Source organism: Periplaneta americana, chromosome 5 (genome assembly GCF_040183065.1).
Source record: "Periplaneta americana isolate PAMFEO1 chromosome 5, P.americana_PAMFEO1_priV1, whole genome shotgun sequence".
Lineage (NCBI taxonomy): Eukaryota > Metazoa > Arthropoda > Insecta > Blattodea > Blattidae > Periplaneta > Periplaneta americana.
In genome coordinates, this window is record NC_091121.1 from 83,808,201 (window position 1) to 83,829,553 (window position 21,353).

The 21,353-nt window shown below is 34.7% G+C and overlaps 1 protein-coding gene across 1 annotated transcript in view; it reads right to left on the reverse strand.

Annotated features, from left to right (window-relative positions):
* The window catches only part of LOC138699929 (protein espinas-like), a 534,949-nt gene that overhangs the window by 472,347 nt on the left and 41,249 nt on the right, over nucleotides 1–21,353 (reverse strand). The window lies entirely within an intron of this gene.

The following is a 21,353-nucleotide window of genomic DNA, read 5'->3' on the forward strand; positions in this document are numbered from 1 at the left end:
TGGTTATACTGTGCCGTTTCCTTTTCTTTGCAAAGTGATTAAACTTTATGTAGTTCACCTCAATTCCGAAATGTGGGCTCAAGCGGCCGGAGGCCTGATGTGTAAAGAATTAAACGAGATCGCAACGCTTCAGCTGTGACAGGGTGTGTTCGAACACTCTTCACTTTCGAAATGAACAGGTTCCAGACAGAGAATTATGCTACCGGTACCAGTTACACGGCCAGTAAAACTTACTTAATCAATATTCCATCATTAACATACATTGCGAATTTTTTTACCAGAGAGAATGGCTTTGGAGTCCTTAAATATAGTTAAATCACAGTCTATAGAATATACAGTCACGAAGTTTGAGTTGTTGAGGTTGCTAGGAACAATAGACTGGCCGGTAGAGGTGGGGAAAAAATAACGTAACAGTTATTTTGGAACCGTTCCTTGTTTGGAACTGTTCCAAAAAGTAACAGCACCTTGGAACACTATGTTCCAAAATAACAGTGTTGCTCTGACCTAGAACGAAATACTTGCGGTTACAAATACTCGTTTCACTTTGGAACTACATTATGACAACGCCTGTTCCACAGAACGGAACATGTTTGGTACTATTGAAAGCAGTGACGCCAACTTTTGAAAAACAGTAGGTGGGCTCAAACATTTGACGAGCCTTAAGTTAAATAAATCTCACGATAAATTATTAGGTGGGCTCGGATTCCACGAGCCCATATAAGTTGGCGCCACTGTTTGAAAGCAGAATTAGGAATCCTTTCGTCGTATTGAAATAAATGTTGGAAACTAAAGTAAAAGATAAATAGTAAAGATACGAAGATAGCCTTTAAAAAATGTACACACTATCTTGGAACTGATGTTAATTAAGTATAGGATTCTATCAAATAACATAATGCCTGTATTATAGGAACTACATTGTGAATTTTATCAAGGGAGATGAAAATATATAGGTTATGTTTTATTTCCAAATATTTTACAGTTTTACTTTCATTGCCAATTCTTGAAATTAAACTAAAATCTGTTGAAACATGACTGTATTATTGAAGTTCTTTTGTTTAAAAAAAAGTACAACGGTAAATTTTCATATTTCATTACAATGAGATTATTATTCTTCATGACGATACATTATTAATATGAATTTTAGCACGGCCAAAATTATTATAGCTTTTATTTACGCATTTCTGGAGAAATTGAACACTACTGTGACCTTCAGCTGAGCAGAAGAGGAAGAATAGGTTAGGTTTTATTTACCACTGGGATCCATTTCGATTTCGTGACCAATTTACAAATAATTTAAAATTACATTACATTTCCTGCTTCGAACAAACCTGATCTACGAATTTAATTTAATATTAGAAAAGATTTCATTTCCAGGAATTCACATCTCGACTCATTATGCCATCATACTGCATCACAAGTATGTGACCATTTAGCGTCCGTACATGTTCTTAAATACCACTGTTACATTACGTACTAGTAGTACGTGGCTCTTCCACTGTTACACTAAATACTCCTGTTACAAAAAATACTTGCTGTTACAAAAAATAACTTGCTGTTACAAAAAATACTCGATGTTATGGAACTACATTATGAGTCATGACTATAAAATAACGTAACGGCCTGTTCCAAACCATCACTGTTACATTGCATACTAGTAGTACTGTACCTGTTATACAAAATACTTGCTGTTACATGTTACAATATACTCGATGTTATGGAACACGGCCGACTTGATGATACCTTCGCTTTCAAAGGTGAAGCGAAGCTAGCATCAAGTCGGCCGTGTATGGAACTACATTATGACAACCGTTGCTGCAGTGTTATCAATTTACCGACTTTGTCACTAGATCTGGCTACTTTTAACAATTTTCAGGGACAAAATAAATACCAACTTTTTATCCTGAACTGGCGTCTTATATTAATACGTGTATAACGTAACTGGTTTCGTGGTGTCAATACTGTCAGTATGACTTCTGGACTTTCTCATGGCCCTCGACTTATACTATTGCCTTCTTTACCCAAATGTTTGCATAAACTACTTTGACTAAAGGGTTTTAACAAAAATAAATTGTGTCACACGCTTCACAGAATGAAAGAACTGAATTTAGGGACTTGACTCTGGAGGAGTTTCGTTCATTCCTGGTGTGTTTTATTTTGGTACAGTTTCCACATTAAATATATATATATATATATATATATATATATATATATATATATATATATATATCGGCGTAGGCTATAAAATATATGCTGGTACTGTTATTTTGGAACTGTTATTTGGAACCTACTATTTTCATGGAACTGGAACAGTTGGAACTGTTACGAGAAAATAACAACTTTTCCCATCTCTACTGGCCGGTACTATTTCGCATTGCCTGTAATGTGGCGATAGTAGCGATCCTAGTGGTTAGCAACTATCTATGGATGTATATTTATTACATATTGAGCTTCGTGACTGTATATACTAGACTGTGGTTTAATAATGAACTTACCCCTACCTCTAATTGAGGTTCAGGTTGATATGTACATCTATTATCAGGCATACATACATCTGAAGTCTGATTAGTGTAGTATGTAGCTAATCGACGATTTATGCAATGGAGGGGGAAAGAAAATGGCCACCCTACCTCATTATCTCCTGGGGTATTTGCCTCATAAGTGATGTCTTGTTGCAAGGTTCCGAGCCAGGCCTCCATAATAAATAAAAAAAAAAACACTGAAAAGTTGTACACACTTGTCTTCAATAAAAATATCATCTTCATAATTTTTGGTCGTTGTACACTAACGACTATAGAAGAGTTAAAAGTTTACGCTTAAACCAAGTTCGTCATTTTGGATAGGCTACAACTGAAGGGGGCACACACACCTTTAAGTACTTTTAAGTACTGAAAAATTGGTGAATTCGGTTTTTTTTTCCTCAGCAATGAATAAATCTATAACCTTGAAATCTTGTATGCTGAATATACATTACCTTTGAAACTGTATTGCATTTTTTTTAGATTTAGTGAAACTATTGTCGTTATAAGTTATTAGAATTACAAAATAGCGCCCGTGACTTTTCTTTATTCAAACTGTTTCCCTCATAACTCAAAGAGTTTTTAAAATATTGCAGTCAGAATTTGCGTGGAATTGTATTTTATACATATGAGTAGCTTAATATCAAAGACGGACATCTGTCGTCTGTATAGTTTTGATCTAGAGGCAATTTTTAAATTCACAGTGTTCTTTGTACTATTTAACACAATTTATTTTATAAATATAGTGTTAGCGTTTGCATATGGTTTCACTATAACTGGAAATAGCATGAAAAATTGTATAAAAAACCACAGCTATCTAAATTTCGATTGAGGGCAGATGTCCGTCTTTGATATTAAGCTACACATATGAACAAACCACCTGGCCTATAACTATTGATTTAACACTTTTAGTTTATTTTAAAAATATATATTTTTGACGTAATAAAATTTTGAAAAACTTGACTTTAAAATAGAAATTGAAATAAATACTTCTAGTGAATATATTTAAAATATTCTAGGTCATGTTGCTTATATGGCATTCAGGAATAAATAGAGAAAAGAATCATTCAGAAATACTGATATTTGTGGAAATTTTCATGTAAACTGCATTTCAATGCACAAAATACAGTTTCCATTTTGTATTGCTAATTACCCGTAACTGTAATAGTTATATTAAATCTGAAAATAGTATACAATTGCAGAAAGGACGTATACTGAGCATACAAAATTTCGAGGTTAGGCCTAGAGATTTATTCATTGCTGAGAAAAAAAAAATATTGAATTTCGCCAGTTTTTTTAGTTCTTCAAATTACTTAAACCTGTATGTTCAGGCTTAACGGAATAAAATATTGTTAATATGATTCTCAGATCTGTAATATGTGTAAATTCCACCTTGTGTCAATCCTTCGTTAAGGTAGTCCCACTCTATGACCACTTAAAATTAAGTAGAAAAAAAAACTTCTTGAAGACCAATACCGCTGTGGGTATGAAAAAACTCGAAGAAGAAAATAAGACAAACATTTGCAGATGTCATGCATGAGGTTATAGGCCGCTCTTGCTCTGGACAGGCATGACAAACCAATTAATTACGTTGTATCAGGTCGGGTTAAGTGGCTGAACCCTCGAATATGAGAGCCACTCCATTAGAAATGTGCGCCGCAATAAACTGCCCAACGACTAATTAGTGCGTGTCGAACAAGAGACCAGCAGCGGCGGGACAGAATATCAATTCCCGACTGGAAAACCAGCGCTGACTGCTGTTTGTGTGCACTGCTTCGTCAGATTCTCCGAATTCTGAACCATTTCAATGGAACTATCATGCCGACCAGTCTGGAATAGGAAAATGTTTGGTATTATTTTTCTATTTTCGGTCTTGTAGCTCAGTTAATAGTGCGCTCGATTAAGGCCACCGCGGATCTCAGCGATGACAGAGTTGTGTTTGTGGTGGACAAAGCTAAAGTTATGAGAATTTTTCTCGAGATTCTCTCGTTTTATCCTGATAATTCCACCAACCCTTTCCACAATTTCCTTTTCATTATCATATTCATCTAAAAGAATAGGGCATCACTTGTGTGTATGTGACGCCGAATCGATCATCAGCTATGAATGATATTTCTCGCATTTTCAGTAAAGATTGTAGATAGCAGTGGTGGTTGGTTCTGGATAAGAGGCAGCGGAGTCCGCCAGGTTCTTCCTTGCCTGACGTCATCATGACGACTTATGTTGATCTGTGAGGTATGGTAGGCCCATATAGACTACAGTTGTGGTGTGACAGCATTTTGTCGTCACAGCTTCGAACTGTGACAACTCCGGAAAAATCGCTATGACATAACAGCGATTTTATCACAGTGTGCTTTTTGCGTTCGGATGATTTCTGGCGATTGAGATGTTTCTCATCACGAGGCGACAGAAGTTTATGTTTATCGCTCTTCTGCGAATTGATATCGGCTGTCGTGTCTTATTATCAACAATACTAATTAGCGTGGCGAATATTAATAAACATACTCTGAGCAGCGTTATCGCGATTTATGGTTGCGTATATTCGCTCAAAAATGTTTACGAATGATTGGGTGAATCTGTAAAAACTTTACACTAATCACCCTATTTTGAAGTTTTAGCCTTGCATTACACGTAGACCTACTCTGCAATTGAAATGGTGGAATTCCCTGTTAGACCAGAACAGTGCTCTGTCTTCAACTAAGATATGAGTATCAAGGTTTGGAAAGTAGACAGCTGAAAAATGTCCATGAAGGAAGGAGGATCTAATCCATAATCGTATTTTCCAAGTAGCATTAAATTGAACGCATACTACTATTGTAAAGACTCGGAAAATAAATTAGCAAAATATATGTTTGTCTATATATGCTCAGAATAAGATTTACAGCATAACTTCAATTTTTTTATTTATTAGTTTATGTTAAATTTTTCTGCCTACTTCTTTCGGATATGCATATGTCCTTCAGATTAAATCCAACATTATTGGCCAATTTTTTTCATAGAATTCTAGTAAGCCATAGATGGTTGTGAGTGAAAAAAAACACTCAACACACAAATGGGGATGGCAAAAATAAATATTTTAAAAAATCCACGCATAAAGGAAATTCTGCCAGTTTTCGGATTATGTTAAATTTCCTTTGCAACAAAAAGTTCCCAAAATTTGCAGGGAGTTAAATTTCATAAGTATTATACAACTCAATTCATAACTTAAAAAAATAATCATGCTTCATTGGATGTAGAAATGTAATAAAGGATAAAATAGTTATATAATGCTATTGCTAAGGCCGTCACTCCACGTTTCTTAGTTCAGAATGCAGAAAATCTAGTTACATTTAATTTCATGTAAAATGCTGTCTGTAAATTGACTTTTAATGCAAGCCCTTATTATTTTTGAGCAAAAACGCAGGAAAACCAAGACTGAGGCAAAAGAAAAAGAGAATTAAGTTAGTTTTAGTAGCATTGTGAAGAATGAGTGCTTCCCGCCACGAAAATGAAATAGCGTGCTCCTAATCTAAAGCTACGTTCATTAAACATGCTCTAAACTATTTTTAAGGTGGGAGAAAAACAAGAATATGAAAATAGTGTACCAATTCTGACCAAAATTTTCCTTACTATAAATATGTAGGCTAACTGTAGTCTAGGACTATAAGTTTAACTATGTATCTAAATTTAGCCACTATTGAAAATAGTAAATCACTTAAATTATGATATCATTTAACAGTCTATTCAATACCGATTGCTTGTGAATATATTTAACAATCCGGACAAAATTTGACTACTTTTAAAACTTAAATTTGGCTACTTGTCAAAATATTTAACAATCGACTCAAATTTATCTACTTCTCGAACTATTTTACAACCCACTCAAAATATAGCTACTTCTCAAACTATTTAGTGTTTAAAATACAGTCAAATTTGGTTATTTCTTCAACAATTTCGCAATTCACAAGAAAACTGACTTCTTTTTCAACTATTTAATTACCTACTCAAACTGGCTATTTTAACTATTTAACAATCCACGCAAGTTCTATTTCTTCAACTACTTAACAATGCACTCAAATTTGTCCACTTCTCCAAACATTTATCAATTCAATCTACTACTTAAAAATTCACTCAAAATTGACTACTTGCCAATGTATTTAACAGTCCACTCAAATTTTGCTACTTGTTAATAATAATTTGGCTACTTGTCAAAATATTTAACAATCAACTCAGATTTATCTACTTCTCGAACTATTTTACAATCCACTCAAAATGTGGCTACTTCTCAAACTATTTAGTATTTAACAATGCGGTGAAATTTGGTTATTTCTCCAACTATTTCGCAATCCACTAGAGAACTGACTTCTTTTTCAACTATTTAACTACCAACTCAAACTGGCTACTTTAACTATTTAACAATCTACTCAAGTTCTACTTCTGCAACTACTTAACAATGCACTAAAATTTGTCCACTTCTCCAAACATTTATCAATTCACTCACGTTCGGCAACTTGTCAATCTACTACTTAAAAAAATCACTCAAAATTGGCTACTTACCAATTATTTAACAGTCCACTCAAATTTAGTTACGTGTTAACAATATATTGACAATCCACATTCGAGTTTGGTTACTTGTCAATATATTTAACAATCCACTCAATTTTCGTTACTTTGCAATATATTTAACAATCCATTCAAATTTAGCTACTTGAACAATCCACTCAAATTTTGCTATTTCTTAAACTATTTAAAAATGCACTGAAATTTGATTATTTGTCAATAGTTCACTTAAGTTTGGCTACTTCCACATAAATCAGGCTTTTTGTTAATAATTATTAATGATTAATGATTGTAAACATCCATTCAAATTTAGCAAATTTCCAATATATTTAACAATCTACTAAAATACAAAAATCTGGCTACTTGTTAATAACATTCCAATAAAATTTGGCCACTTATCTTTAATAATACACCCAAATTTGACTACTTGTTAAAACATTTTAATAATACACTCAAATTTCACTAGCCTACTTGCCATTCAAATTTGAATCTTTCTCAGAATATTTAACAATCACTCAAATTTGGCTATTTGCCACAATATTTAACATTTCTTCTCAAATTTGACTACTTCTTAAATTATTTAGCAATCCATTCAAATACGACTTCTGTTAAAAAAAACGATCTAAATTTAGCTCCTACTCAAAACATCAAATTAATAATCCACCTTAATTTACCTGTTGCTAAAAAAATGTGTATCCTCCTTTGTGCATGTAATGCGAAATGGCAAGCTGTAAAATTAACTCAAATATATGCGCATTAATGCCGAACAAAGATTAGTCGGCCATGTTTTATTCATGCGCCATGTGTAACGAACCATGATTTACAATTGGAATTCGCGGACCTCTTTTTTATGACTTTGATTAACAATTTATTGGCTGATTGAAAATGTTTCTACTTAACAATATTAAAGCGGGTCCAGCCGGCCATGACGACATGTCATTTGTTTATGCTACAAAAAAACAAAACACGTGAGTTTCTTGCGAGCACTCGACTGTGAAACAGTTTTTGAATATGCTCTCCAGATGTCGGGGTAATCACAATATTTAATATATTTCACTTTAATGACGCTAATTCATAATAGTACCTACTTTTGAGAAATTTGTTATTTGCTTCAAAAGAAATTACTAGCGACAGAGATAATGCAAGAATGAATCAAGTGAATTCATATACAGTATGTCATCAATGAACCATAAAGAAGTCTTTGGATATCGAAGAAGTAACTGTATTAATAATTACATCATCTCTATCATAAGCTGTGCTGTGGTTGAATAATAGCATAAGCCTATACAGTTAAAGAAACTACGTGCACGGGTTCGATTTTCGAAAAGGAAGCACAAACGTATCTCCTCTCCAGTGGACTGGATAAAAGTCTAATTAATGGCTTCTATTATTTGTACTCTCTTATTTTAAGTTATGACATTATATCATACTGATCACATGACCGAAAATTAAACTATTTGTAAAAAATGGAATTTATTCAATGTCCAAATCTTTGAAGTTGATAATGTTTGTTGTTGTTTAGTCAACTGTCCGGAGACAGGTCTGGACCCCACAAGTGACAAAGGGTGACCAATTTCTTTCGTCTCCATTGTACATATCACTGACTAGGTACAGTTTCCCTGGAAAAGGATGAGACGATTGAATATTCCTAAGTCTCAGATGTAAGACACTGCGCATGATCGGAGACCAGAGCACTGATACACAAGATAACGAATATTGAGTTACTTAAATTCAGGCTATTTGGTTTGTTACTAGCATCGTTCCGAAATTCACTTCAAAAACTGCAAAAAATTAGATAATATTACGTAAATAAAAGATAAATATATACATAAATCGTGTAGTTAAATCGACAATGGACCTTCATGACTAGATCGACACACCGCACAGAAAGGACCGCTTTCATGTCGTTTCAATAGCTCAGACAGTAAGACTTCTGCGTGTTGTGTAGAAGAGTGCGAGTTCGATCCTTAGTCTATACCACGATTTTTTTTGGTCTAAATAACGTTGAAATAGCTAAGTAACGTTGAAATAGAGTTTTACTAAGTCCTGAGATTAAGTGTTAATGATCGCAAACAATACAAAATTACAAGTTACAATATTATAAACGTTAATCTAATTAATGCATTTATACACACATATACAATGTAAATGCATATATATTAAAAACTAACAATTAACATGAAATTAAAAAATATATGTAATAATGGACAAACTTTTACAAAGGTTTAGAGTCCTTAGGTTAAGTCATTTGTTAAGTAATTATTACAATATTTTATTAACAGCTGTAGCAATGTGGTGTCATAACTTGGGGTTTGTTTACTTAATGTAATTAGATTTAATTTGATTAGTTTCGCAACAATTGGACTTCCTGTTATATCCTGTTATTTAGATATTTAATTTAGGGTTGATTTATTAACTCTTACTATGCAAGATGCCTGTTATTTCAATAATTCTATATCACGTTAAATAGTCATTGTCTACACTAAAGTATTATCGTCATCCCTCATTTCTCATCGTAATGGCGAACCGACGTGACATGAGACAACGAGTTATAGCTCTAGTTGAGGCTGGATATGGGGCTAGATATGCTGGCCGTTTGGTCGGTGTTCCTGGAAGTACAGCCGCGAGGTGGGTTCATCGTTACCAAAATTTAGGGGAGGTCGAAAATCGTCCCATTCCTGGGCGTTCGCGGATATCTTCATTGGAAGAGGATGCTCTCTTATTCGAGACAGTTCGACAGGACCCCTTTCTGACTGCTAACGAAATAAGAGCAGAATCTAACTTTCCCGGCTCTTCACAGACTGTGATCAGCAGGTTGAGGAACCGCGGTGTTAGGAGCCGGAGGACTGCGCAAATGGAAATATTGGGGGAAGCACAAGCTGTCGATCATCTTGCCTTCGCTACCAATCGAGTGGATTTCGATTGGAGAAATGTAATTTTCTCCGACGAAACAACCATCTCGAGTGATTACGAAGGTCCTGTCCGTGTCTATCGTGAGGATGGTCTTCGACATGATCAGTGCTATGTGCACCGACGTGAAAGATCGGGGCGCTTTAGCATATCGTGTTAGGGGTGGATGTCTTACGATGGACCTGGCGTTATAGAACGCATCGATGGCCGGTTTAATGTGGGAACTTACGAGCACATTCTGGAAAATATATTCCTTCCCTCCGCCCGAGAACGTTTTCCCGAAGGAACATTGCTGTTCCAGCAAGATAACCATCCCGTGCACTATGCTGCAAACATTCAATGATGGTTTCAAAGGAGACCCGAGATCGAAATCATTAATTGGCCTCCGAAGTCACCTGATTTGAATGTCATCGAAAATTTATGGGCGGAATTGAAAAAGAGAGGGATAGCCACCTATGCCCACCGACGCCCTCGAAATCGAGACGAATTGTGGGATCAAGTTGTTGACACCTGGGAAGATCTCGCCGGGGATCAGAACTTATTCCACAATCTCGTAACATCCATGCCGGATCGACTTAGAGCTGTAATAGAAGCTGATGGCATGTGGACAAGATTTTAAGTTAACATGTCTCTTTTTGTCTCTTATGATTTTTGTTTGAGGAAGAATACTTTTAACTTCCAAGTAAGATTTATTTATTTTTTGACGAGGTTCAGCCCACTTGTAAGACCCAGAAATTGGGCATAAATTATTCCATATTTTTCGACAAATTAGACAGTCGAGGAACTCTGAACAAATTAATTACACCTCAATAAAAAAAAAGTTTTACCCGGGATCGAACACGAGATGTTTCGGTCATACAGTGAAACCGACACGCTACTATATGAGCTACCAAGACAAGACAGTGACAGCAGCAGTCCAGAATGTAGATCCCTTAGCAGGCATTTGCCATTCGGTACAGTGAAGCAATGATATTTTGTGACTCGAGCTATGTTGTGAAATCCTGGCCTTAAATGGCAGTCTTCTTCGTTATCCTTATTCTGGTCCTTGTCCTTGTTGTGGTCCTTGTAACAATTCTTGTACTATTTGTCATGTTATGTATCGTTACGTCGATATCGAGTGAACCGCGCTGTAGAACTTTAACTTCCGACGACCAAGAATCGTCTCATTCTTTTTCAGGGTAACTGTACATATTACATTAATCAGACTTCAAATGTATACAAACAATTGTTCTTCCTCTGACACATATCGTCAAATGAGATGTACTGCCTGATAATAGATGTACATATCAGCCAGAACCACAATCAGAGATATGATAATGATTACTAGGGTACGGATCTTTAGATCGTTAAAATGTAATTTTAGGTGCATAAAATAGGCTTAAAAGTGTAGAAAATGGTCTCTAAAGAATTAAAAATAAGCACTAACAAAAAATAATGTTTTCTTTTAAAAACATGTTCCAAATCATCAGGAATTCACTTCTAGAATTTAATAATTTTAAATGCTTATACACCGTTACCACCACTACTACTAAAAATACAAGAACAGCAAATATCTAACTTAGTTATACATAAACTAAACAATTAAATGTGAAAAATAAGTTTTAGACATAAATTCAGTACACAAACAAGTAAAATATAATCAATTTTTACGAAGCCTTGTCCGTTAATGTCCATAATTAGCTTCACAATAAATTACTAATACTTTTTCTAAATTTTCAACTAAAAAGCAATGCCGTCTGTCACTCAACACAAATTTGTATGCTGAAAATGAACGCTCCACATCCACTGAAGTAACAGGAGCATAGTTAAATTTTGATACTAGTTGGACAGGAATATTACATTGTAAATCCGTGTTCTTCCCTGCTAGGATATCTGAAGCAGTACGCAGGTCCTTCAGTCCTATATTTATCTGCAGAACTTGCTCCAGTTTATTCCGTACTTTATTTCCAACAAGACCAGGAACACTTTTGGAATTTGAAATACAAATTTTCGAAATAAAAATGGATGTCTTGACCTATTAGAGACAAAACATACATAATAGGTCAAGATAGGCTTTGTAGTCAAAATAGGCATCCTTAGGTGCTATTAAAATATAAATTTTAGGCATAGTTTTATAGGAAACGAGTAGGCCTACTTGAAAGTTTTTATGAACTTATATTTTAAGGATTATAATAGGTGTTTACCTAAAATTCGAAATCTAATGATTACATTACATTATTTTTCTTTCGTCTCCTTTCATTAATCATTAGACTATTTTATTTCATTTTTCTTGATGCCAATCAATTCTTGCAGTCCACGTATATTTCTACTTCTTTTCTGTTCATTGTGTTCATTTTTTTAAATAGGAGGTGGCACGTAACATCCCGAACTCCGAAATCGACGTCGTATTGTTGACCGAAGTCGTGAAGTAAAGAAGAATAAGAAGCTGGATTCACGGCGTATGTGTCCGGGGTTGTTAAACAGCTAACATTCCATTTTGTAATAAATTTTCTTTACTTCAAGATGACTTTTCACCTGATTTATGGGACGTTATAAATCTGTGATGTTAGAACCCTGTGTTGTTTGGGTGAAACTAGTTACTCTCCCCACCCTCCTCTCTGACCATAATTCTGGAAGTCTCCCCCATTACGACTGAGTTGTCTCTATTCAGAATATTTGTCACGACTAGCACCTGCCATCTAACAAACTGTCACCGGCTCGAATTCACTGTGAAAGTGACATATGTACTCTGGAGTGGCAAGCAGGAACAAGGGATATGAATAAAACCTGCATAATTATGGTTGTTCAAATACATTGCTTATTTATAGACGGCTACTTAATTCAACTGACGGGGATAGGTATGAAGAATTAGAATTCTATTCCTACCAAAGACAGACAAGACAACTTTCTCTTTGCACTACCAAACAAATTTGCTTAGGATTCACAGCTAATACTCTATAGCAGGCCTGCACAAGGTTTGCGCTCTCCGAGCCGGCTCACAGATCATGAGCGGAATGCAGATATTAGCTGCGCTCAGTATAGGGTGGACGGAAGAAGGGGTGATCTCGTAAAAAAAATATACACAAAAGGAAGTACTAGTACGAGTGTTTATGAAATGAATTCCCGTTCAGTGTTTGCAAAACTATCTTGGACTATTATTAATTAATACAGAAATATTTATTTTACAGAAATAACAGACATTTTATACCTACTTAAATGTACAATATCATTTTGTTATTTTTTTTTATTTATCAGTACATGAAAACGAGGTTTTATGCTGTTGGCAGCTGAAAGGAACAGTAGCCTACTGATCGTAATGAAACATCAGTTACAGATGTTCGATGTCTGCCTTTATTAAAGTTGATTATAGAAAACAGTTGCTCACAAATATAAATGTGGAGCCAAACATAGCAATCATTTTCACAGCCAGCCTGTGTAGTCGTGGATATTATTGCTAATGTTTAGTCTTTTAAAACTCAACCAGGCTAGTAGTATTATTCAAACGATCTTTAGCCCTTAGGCCATATTGAAGATCAATAAATCCGACCTGTAAATCGTTAAATGTTATGTTTTATTTAACGACGCTCGCAACTGCCGAGGTTATATGAGCACATTTAAATGCAATCGACCTGGCCCGGAATCGAACCCGCAACCTTGGGCATAGAAGGCCAGCGCTATACCAACTGCGCCAACCAGGCCCATCTGTAACTTATATGACATTGTTTCAACTGGAGTTGAAGAATTTATTATGATAACTTTAAACTTCTTTCCAATTAAGACAAGATTTTAGTAGGTTATTTTACGACGCTTTATCAACAGCTTATGTTATTTAGCATTTGAATGAGAAGAAGGTGATAATGCCGGTGAAATGAGTCCGGGGTCCAACACCGAAAGTTACTCAGCGTTTGCTCATACTGAGTTCAGGGAAAACTCCGGAAAAACCTCAACCAGGTAACTTGACCCGACCGGGAATCGAACCCAGGCCACCTGGTTTCGCGGCTAGACGCGCTAACCTATACTCGACAGGTGTGGACCTTAAGACAAGATATTGGAACCTAGAATTAAATTCATTTTGAATTTCAATTAATATTTGCACATAATCGTGTAACATGGCTTCAAAACGAGCAGTTTCTATCGTTCGAAAGTAAGCCATATTACCTTCCCGAAACTGACTTATGAGAAGTGTAAGTTTACGACTGAAATCCCGTAATTTATTCAACATACCAACACTGAGCTGGCCTTTTCCCTGAAGAGAGATATTTAAATTGTTGAAGATTAATATCTTTAGTATCTTTATGTCTGGACTCGTAATGACGCATTATGTTACGTTTCTTTCTACCTTTCAAAATGTTGTGGCAGATGAAGCACTGAGTATTTACTCCAGCAGCTATGAAAAAATAAGCATTTTCCCATGCAACATTGAAAGAATTTGCCTGATCACTACTTTTCCGTCTTTAGATTCCTCCATACCGTACAGTAGCAGTAGAACAACGTGAAAGAGATACTGAGAATACGCATTGCACTCCACTAGATAGCTGAGTGGTAGTTTCCCTCTCCTCTACCTATAGCAAGTCTTGTCATTCTGACGTATCTTCCTCTCCGATTCGGCGAGCGGAAAACACAGCTCTCCCGCTCCGAAAGAGCGCGCGCGCTCGTTGAGCGCTGTTTGTGCAGATATGCTCTATAGTCTACTACATGTTCTTGACTGCTAAATTTTTAGGAGCTCCAGTGTTAGTTATAATTAGGTAAAATGCATTACGTTTGGGAATAAAATATTATTAGGATCATAAAATGAAATATTATTTAATAACTTGTCAATAATACATTAACTTGAGTAGATATAACTGTGACTGGCGACTATTTTATCGACTTTTTTCTTTGAATAGGCCTATATGCTATTTCAACACTTCCTGTATTGAATTGTTGATGGACTTCAATAACACAGACGAATAAACAAGACTGAATGAAACTCACCGCATAGAATCAGAATAGTGCTGAGTGCCCAATTTATAAAACGATTTTTTGTGCCATATTTATTATGTTATTTATTTTATTAAGCTACGCCATTCGTAAGTATGCTTTCATTACGAAACTCGTTCATGTTATAATAATACACATATTCCATAATCAGTAAACATACATTAATATTTTGTAATTCAATGTTTAATTTTATCGTGATTTATAAAGTTGGTAAGTATACTGCATAAACATTATTTAGTATTTACTATTTTAACACAACATTCTGAAAATACATAAATACAAAGTATTTGTGTAATGCTAAATATCTGATTTATATTAGGTATACATTACACTTTATTGCATTTGTGAAATGACTTAACTTGCAAAATATTATAATGATAATATTGAGTAAAGAACGTAGGCCCTATTTGTAATTACTACAAATCATGTTATTACTTTATTTATTTTCTAAGTTTTCCTGCAGTGAAAAAGTATCAATGGAGTTATTTGGAACAGGACCATACACCAAGCAGGTTCTGAGGAGTGTAGGAGTCGGGGTAGAGAAGTAGGGGTTCGCCAGACCCGCCGATTTTTTCTGCCCCTAGTATAGCAAGTAATTTTCTTTAGTAGGTTATTTGACGACGCTTTATCAATATCTTAGGTTACTTAGCGTCTGAATGAGATGAACGTGATGATACCGATGAAATGAGTCCGAGGTCCAGCACCGATAGTTACCCAGCATTTGCTCATATTGGGTTGACGGAAAACTCCGGAAAAAAAACTCAATCTGTAGCCACCGGCGTAGCTCTGTCGACTAAGGCGCTTGCCTACCGGTCCGGAGTTGCGCTCGGGCGCGGGTTCGATTCCCGTTTGGGCGGATCACCTGGTTCGGTTTTTCCGAGGTTTTCCCCAACGGTAAGGCAAATGTCAGGTAATCTATGGCGAATCTTCGGTCTCATCTCGCCAAATATCATCTCACTAATACCAATCCCATCGACGCTGAATAATCTCGTAGTTGATACAGTGTCGTTAAATAACCAAGTAAAAAAATCTCAACCAGGTAACTTGCCCCGACCGGGAATCGAACCCGGGCCACCTGGTTTCGCGGCCAGATGCGCTAACCGTTACTGCACAGGTGTAGACTCTAGCAAGTGAACACGGGATAATTTCATGAGAGAGTGACTCAGCAACTAATCTCTTTCTAGTGTCAAAGTTGAAAAGACATGCGAACTTTACCTCTCTGAACACAACACATTTTCAAGGAAGAACAAAACCAGCTAATCTGATGAGTGATGACTCAAAATTCTGAAGTTCCGAAAATAAATCTCCGAAACCAGGTGCTCAGACATCGGTTTGTCATGATTTTTTTTAGTATGTCTAATCAAATCCATCCATCTACAAGGTGGATCAAAGAAACGGGAGATTTGAATTTTGTTGTTGGTAGTACATGGATTATTTTAATAGAATTAGATTCATTGTAATTGTTTAGCCTGATTGTTACAATTTATTAAACATGGAGCACTGGACTGGTGCTGTAAAATCTTACTATTTAAATGGTCAATGCTCAGAAGCTGCTCGTAGGGAGTTTAGCCGCCACTTTCAATTCCGTTGTCATGATCCTGTGCCCTCTTCACATGCGATTAAAACCTGGGTTCGCAATTGAGAAGAAACAGACTCAGCACTAAAGCAGAAATCTCGAAGTGAAGAAAAATCTGCCAATAGTCGTGCGTAAACTGTTAATGCAGCTCGTTATGTGATAATGATTCAAAATGTGTTAAGTGGTCAATTGAGAAGAAGAAATTTTCGTATCAACTGATCAATTTGGTTTCAGCAAGACGGTGCAACAGCACATAGGCCTATGCAACCATCTCTATGACAGAAATAAGATCCCAAAAACAAACATTTGTGCCCTTCTACCAATCGAGATATTCATTAGATGTTTTCTGCTGGAATTGTATTATGATTGGGTCCTTTTTCTACTGACCAAATGCGCCTTCTAAAAAAGTACGTACTACAATAAAATGAGGGAAAAATTATTTTTGAGAAAATTGCTAGTTGGGAAATTTTTTGTGTAGATGCTTCAGTTTTCGAATATGGACAACATACAATCCACTGCACTGACTAAATCCCATTCTTAATGTATTGCATAGCCGCATAGATCATCTTGATTGCTCAATATCTTTCACACATTAATTTCAACTAAGTTACTTAATAATAACGCTATACAAATCATGATATCACATACAGAACCACACTTAACAACCCTCAGAAGATGAAACCAAGCTGACTATATTTGGATTCGATCGACAGTACTAAATCGCAGATTAACTAGTCGGTGTTCGGGTAAAAGAGGTTAAGTCATTTTTTGTGAAAATGGAGTTCTGTTCCCCAGGTGAATACACCGTTAAATTCTACACATGGCTGTGCAAAAAAAAAAAAAAAAAAAAAAAAACAAAAACAAAATAATACTAACATTTATTTTATTTTCTACATTCCTCTTATATTTATATATTATATTATATAATTTCACTGTAGCTGTAATTTTAATTTATTTTGTATATTCTCTTATAGGCCTATTAATAATATATTTGAACTGCTACCGAACACGAGCGCTGCTCATTCGGTCCTCAAATTTTGTTAATATTATTGTACCTTCTTTTTTATACTGACTGTATTATTTTATTTCTATTTCTGTTTGTTGTAATTATATTCTGTATATTTAAATTTAAATAATAAATAAAATAAATAAATAAAATTTGACGTGTTTTATTTGTGTAGGAAATCATTTGCAACAAGCGATCAAAGTTTAATATTCATTTATTTCAAAACTCATTTTATGACATCTCCCTTTACTCAAACACCTCCGAACTATTGTCATGACAACAATGTGGTAAAACCAGTTGTAGGCGATTTTCCCATTATGTTATCGGTAGATATGTTTTATGATTACAAGACAAATATCAATTGAATGAACCAGTCTGGAGATGGGACACTGTTGCGCTGCGCGTTTCATTGTATGTTAATGTCGGATAATTGTTGTTTGTCACTCTCCAGGCACAATCACGTTCCCACGTCACGTTCGTACGTTGAAGTGATTGTGATTTACAAGTGCGGCCGGTGTTAATACGTCAGTCAATTTGTAGAATGCTTATATGAAGACTTGTCGGGGTTACGCGGTGGCATCATTCAGTTTTTCACGCCCCTGGTTTGTCCGGATTGTTCGTTATGTACATACATTCGGTGCTAGAGGCGAAACAAGACGTTTGGAATAGGTGTAACCTAGCAACTACTGCTGCGACAGAAACACGCGGTTCAACTGACAGTCAACTGTCACTAGTGTCTACACAACAAATTAGCAAACCATTACTAGAAGCCTAGAAAACTGACGGACAACTAAGCACTGTATGGACCGGAATTCGATTCATGACAGGCTTCTTAGGATTTGTAAGGTCCGATAGACAAAGTTTTCTAAAGTATTACTCGACCAAGGCGAGTGGAGCCGCGGGCGTAATGTGAACTATCGCGATGCGGTATTACGAACGCAGGAGCAGTAGCGCCACGGCTCCGAGCTGCAGAACTCCACTGGCCTTGGTCGAGTAATACTTAATTTTCTATATGATTTTCTCTTTCACTAGTGTTTTATTATCGACATATCTCATCATGTCTGAGTATGTTCTGCAGTGTAACAGCAAACTAAAGATTAACAATAACATTTTCAGCCGTAAATGTAAATGTTCAAGCTTTCAGTTCGCCTCAACAGTGAATATGAGGTAACCTCGATCAAATGGCATTGCCCCAAATGCACTGTGCCCGGGTTAGAGGTATCAAGAAATAATTGTTCACCATTTATTAACGGAAGAATATTTCATTATTATATGTCTGGTACAGGATGCAGAAACTCTACAAGATTTTATTTTTATAACAATGCTAGTAATCTATACAACTAAGCAAGAAAATTGAATAAAAGAGGAAAGATACAATTTATAATTGCGATTTATGTCACTAATTGCTAAAAATCAACATTTACTTCGTATTGTATATTTATTTACTTGTTATTGAACATAACAGGCAAAGCCCAATTACAATGTTCAAGACTGACAAACTAATTTATAAAACATAAACAAGGAAAAGGAAAAATACACTTATTAAAAACTGAAACAAAATAGAAAAAAAGAGAAAGAAAAAAAAAGAAATTGAAATAAGGTGTGAAAGTAGCTTCAAATTAATTAACAATAATATTCTGTAAAATATAACAAATAATTCTGTATCTAGAGAAATTCATATTGAAAATATCAACATTCGGATGAGGATGTAATTTATTGTATGACTGTAACATTTGTAAAACTGGGGAATTTTTTATGAGATTCAGTATTTGCCCTTGGTATGTAAAATAAATTTGGAAATTTTGTATTAAGCTTAGGTGCATATAATGTTATATAATAAAATAAATCAACACAGTCCAACTTATTGTTAATAATTTTATAAAGAAAGGTTAAAGATTGACAATTTCGCCTAATCTGCAAATTAGTAAAATGAAGCATTGTAGCATAACTCTCATTAGTAGGATAATTATTATAAAGTCTGTAATATAACCATATTAGAAATTTATTTTGAATTTTTTCTAGTAACAATATATTTGTTAGTAACTGGGTTCCAGATAACAGCAGCATACTCTAATATAGATCGAACAATGGAATTATACAAAATTATTATAGTTCTGACTTTAAATTTACAAGAATCTCTTATAATAAAACCTAAACTTTTATAGGACAAATTTATAATATTATTAATATGACTATGAAATGTAAAATTACTCTAAATAATATAGCTAAGTCTTTATGTTCATTTTCTGCTAGTAAAACTTTTGCCTCTATTTTATATGTAAATTTAATCGTATTTTTCAATGTAGAAAAGGTCATATGTATACACTTATTAATATTAAATAACTATTATTAATACTCCAAACATGTAAGTTTGTAATATCTTTTTGAAGTAGCTTACAATCTGATACAGTTCTGATTTCTTTATACAATTTAATATCATCCGCAAATAATAAAATTTTAGAATGTTGTACATAATTCACAATATCATTAACAAACAATAAAAACAATAATGAAACAAGACTGGAACCTTGGGGCACACCAGAATTTACTGTAAAAGGCTTAGAAGTATGGCCATGAAAGTTCACAACTATATGTTTATATAGTTTGGCTGATGAATTGTTTATGCTTGTAATTTGAAGTAATTTGCAGGATATGTATTATCAATTTCTGTATATCTCAACTGATTGAATTGTTTATGTCTTTAAATTGAATTAACTTACTTCCTATTTAGCCTATTCTATTTTATAGCTCAGCTGATGAATAATCGTTTGGATTTGTAAATTTAATAACCTGATTAGCTATGTACTGTATGTAGCTCAGTCGGCAGACTCGCTGGCCTGCTGATCTGCAGCAGCGCTCGGGCTTGGATTGGTGTGATTGATTGGTTTCTTCCGAGGATTTCCCCAACCGGGGGACTGATGCCGAGTCCTTGGCCTCACTTCACTTCACTTCACTTCACTTCACTTCACTTCACTTCACTTCACCCCTGTTTGGTCTGATTACCTGGTTGGGTTTTTTCCGAGGTTTTCCCCAACCATAAGGCAAATGCCAGGTAATCTGTTGGCGAATTCTCGGTCTCACCTCATCTCACTACATCTCGCCAAAATTGTAAAAAATTTAAATTGAAATTGTAAAATAATTGTAATTGTAATCTTGTAAAATCTTGACTTGTTCCACATCTTAAAGATTCATTGCTAATGTAAGATCTACGGAATACAATAAATGAAATGGAAAAAAAAAAACTAATTGAACGTAAAATATGGACATCATAGTGAAAAATGAAGTGCGTTCTTAGGTTTACTGAATTTAAATCTCTTACCAGAGTTTGACGCCGATTTCGTCTAGTATTCTAGCTGAAGCTTGTATGCACGTAGTTTGAATCGTTTATGAAGAACGTCACGAACAGTTGATTTGGGAATCTGTAACTGATGACTAGCCTGCCTAATAATAAATAATAATAATAATAATAATAATAATAATAATAATAATAATAATAATATGTTTTATTTTCGCTGGCAGAGTTAAGGCCACAAGGCCTTCTCTTCCACTCAACCAGCCTTAATCAATACAATACATATTTAAATTACGAATATTTACACTACACTTAAAAGGTTCTCCAGCAATATTCTTCAGTTAAGTTTTAACGACTAGTAGACTACATATTTATTTAAATTTAGATAAACCTATAAGGTAAAGTAGTAACTTAATTTATGAGCTAATTTAATTCAATCAATTATAATTAATTTGAGATTTGAGATAGCTAGTAAAATGATGAAAATTAATTTAATACAAGCTTACTAGAACTATGTTACAGGGAGAAAAAAATATATATATAAATCTAAAATAT